Source organism: Grampus griseus (genome assembly GCF_964374135.1).
Source record: "Grampus griseus genome assembly, chromosome: 7".
NCBI classification, from domain to species: domain Eukaryota; kingdom Metazoa; phylum Chordata; class Mammalia; order Artiodactyla; family Delphinidae; genus Grampus; species Grampus griseus.
The window spans coordinates 101,006,905-101,010,097 of record NC_139001.1 but is presented as its reverse complement, the minus strand read 5'-3'; the positions used below and the strand labels follow the sequence as shown (position 1 = coordinate 101,010,097).

At 37.6% G+C, this 3,193-nt stretch overlaps 1 pseudogene across 1 annotated transcript; it reads left to right on the top strand.

Annotated features, from left to right (window-relative positions):
- Positions 1-766: 766 nt before the first annotated feature.
- LOC309825391 (small ribosomal subunit protein mS31-like) lies at positions 767-2,206 on the top strand (annotated as a pseudogene). Its single transcript has 2 exons — positions 767-814; positions 1,032-2,206. The product of its transcript is annotated as a small ribosomal subunit protein mS31-like (transcript).
- The last annotated feature ends 987 nt before the right edge of the window (positions 2,207-3,193 follow it).

Here is a 3,193-nt window from a genome sequence, read left to right as displayed (position 1 = left end):
GAAATTGGGTCATTTGTAGAGACATTGATGGACCTAGAGACTGTCATACAGAGTGAGGTAAGTCAGAAAGAGAAAAACAAATAACATATATTAAGGTATATATGTGGAATCTGAAAAAATGGTATAAATGATCTTATTTGCAAAGCAGAAATAGAGACACAGACGTAGAGAACAAATGTATGTATACAAAGGGGGAAAGTGGTGGGATGGGATGGATTGGGAGATATTGGCATTGACATATATACGCTATTGATACTACGTATAAAATAGATAACTGATGAGAACCTACTGTGTAGCACAGGGAACTCTACTCAATGCTCTATGGTGACCTAAATGAGAAAGAAATGCAAAAAAGAGTGGATATATGTATACGTATAGTTGATTCACTTTGCCGTACACTATGAACTAACACAATATTGTAAAGCAACTATACTCCAGTATAAACTGTATTTCTATGAAAACAACAATTAAAAATTGAAATTAGAAAAAATGAAAAGATTTACCTATTATTCCATGTGCTTTCTGTATAAAAATCACCAGTTGGTTAGGCACTTGTGTGCAGAAAACAATTCTGATTAACTTAGAAAAGGAGGGCAAAGTTACTGGAAGAATTTGGTATGGCACAAATAAAGGAAAGCAGTGTAATCAGGTAATACAGAGGACAGGACACAAGGCGTCTTCTGGGACAAAGGCAGCCAAACTGATCGGACTTTTCAGGCCACTATTATTGGGATAAATGAGCTCCAAACATTTTGTTATTCTCACCATGCTGCTCAAGATTCAAATTCCCAACAGGAAGCGTCTGATTGGCCTAGTGAGTCACATTCCTCTTAATTAGACAAGGGTAGAATCAAGAGAGCATGAGAAACAAAGGGTAGTTTTCCAAAGGAAACTCACCATTTCATTGCCAATGAAGAGGAGATAGATGACAAACAGTCAAAAGCAGTAGATATCAAATCAAAATTCCATTTCCTTACATTCATCCCCATATTACTATGAGCAATACTGCTTTAAAAATATCCAATATGTAGAGGACGCGTTGTCGCCCCTGTGTGCCCAATTCTGTTTCTCCGCTCCTCCCTCTTCGCCCCCTTTCCCGCCTCCCTTTGTGCTCCGGAGGCCCAGAGGTATCGGCGGCCGCCATCGTGCTACTCGCGTCTCTGCATGAACACGGTCAGGACAAAAAATAATATCCAAAGATATTTTGGCACTAACAGCGTGATCTATAGCAAGAAAGATGAGCAGTCTGTTCCAACTTGTGAGATTTCCAAGGAGACAGAGAGCCAACACAGTGTAAAGGAGAATACGTAAAAAGACGTAAAAGATTCTTAAGGGAATGAAAGTTGAATTAAGCACAGTAAATGTACAAACAACAAAGCCACCCAACAGAAGCCAACTTAAAAGTTTGGAGGCTTCAATTGGCAGACTTCAGAAAGCTCCAGAAGATGACCCCCAAAGAGAAGTGAGTCCCTGAGTTGTGGCTGCTGCGTCCGCGGTTGCAGACTCTCTCCCTTTTGTTAAGCAGATGAACAAGTCAGAGCTGCTCAAGCAGCTCCAGCAGCACGAGGAAGACTCGAGGGCACAGAAGGATGGAGAGAGACCTAAAATTAGTTTCACTAACATCATATCAGATATGAAAGTTGCCAGATCTGCCACAGTGAGAGTTAGCACAAGACCAGTGCATCAGATTCAGTTTGATGAAGGGACTGATGATTTTGTTGGCCAAGAGAAGGCTGCTGATTTGAGAAGAAGTTTTAGGAAAAATATATTCAAGGGGAAGAGGCTTAATAATTTTGAGCTTAAGGCAGTTACTGAAGAGGCACCTGAAACAGAGACAGCACCTTCTCTTTGGGATGTAGAATTTTCTAAGCAGTTAGCGGCAGTCAAAGTACAACACTTTCAGAATGGTTTTGAAGAGATGATCCAGTTGACAAAAGAGGGGAAATTGTGGGAGTTCCCAGCTAACAACGAAGCAGGTTTTGATGATGATGGTTCAGAATTTCATGAACATATATTTCTGGATAAATACCTGGAGGATTTTCCAAAACAAGGACCAATTCGCCACTTCATGGAGTTGATGACCTGTGGCCTTTCCAAAAACCCATATCTGAGTGTTAAGCAGAAGGTTGAACATATAGAGTGGTTTAGAAATTATTTTAATGAAAAACAGGACATTCTAAAAGAAAGCGGCATACAGTTCAATTGAAGACCATGGAAATTTTTATTTCAAGCTGTTGGAGATTCATATTATAATTTAAAAATTTTACTAGAAAAAAAAATCCAATATTTAAAAGTTCAAGCTTAAATATCATCAGACAACAACTACATCCATTAACAAACTATTGCACAATTCCTTTAATGAAAAATCCACTGAATTGCATTACAAATATAATTCTATTAATAAATATAACTTCACAAACATGCTCTAGTTGTTCATCAGTTCTGTGGAAAAGAACGTATAACTCTACTGTGCTTGAAACCTTCAGCATCTCTTTTATTTTCAATAGTATTATGTTACCTTTTAAAATACAATTCAGTGGAAATTTAAGTTGCCCATCAGACTCTGCTCTTCTAGAAGAGTTGATAAAGCATAAAAGAAACTTACGCTTGCTAAGGAGAGGTCTAGAGCTCTCTTCTCCCTAGTGCTTACTACTGGTGATAGAAGTTCTTTTGGAAACATGTTATTTCAAAGTCGTGTAGCTTGTTTCCTCTACACTTCCTTCAAAATACTTTTCTAGCTTTTTTGAGTACACTTTTTAATTTTTTTTCTTTCTTTTTTTTTTTGTTACTTATAAGACACCTGAGAATATTTTGAAATAATTGGATACAAAAGTTGACTGTATGGGGACTTCCCTGGTGGTCCAGTGGTTAAGACTCCATGTTTCCACTGCAGGAACTGCAGGTTCTATCCCTGGTCTGGGAACTAAGATCCACATGCCCTGTGGTGTGGCCAAAGGAAAAAAAAGTTGACTGTATGAACATATCTATTCCCAGAGCAGCTTCTACAGTTTTCTATCTATAAATGCTATGGTTTTTCATTAGACGATTGTAGGATTTAAGTACATTTACAAGCAATATTTAATATAAAATATATTAGAAGGTTTAGAGTGCTATTTATTAAGAGAAAAGTAGATTATAGTTGTCTCCCAGAAAGACAAAGAGCTTGAATTAATCTTTGAAAAAAACATAGGTC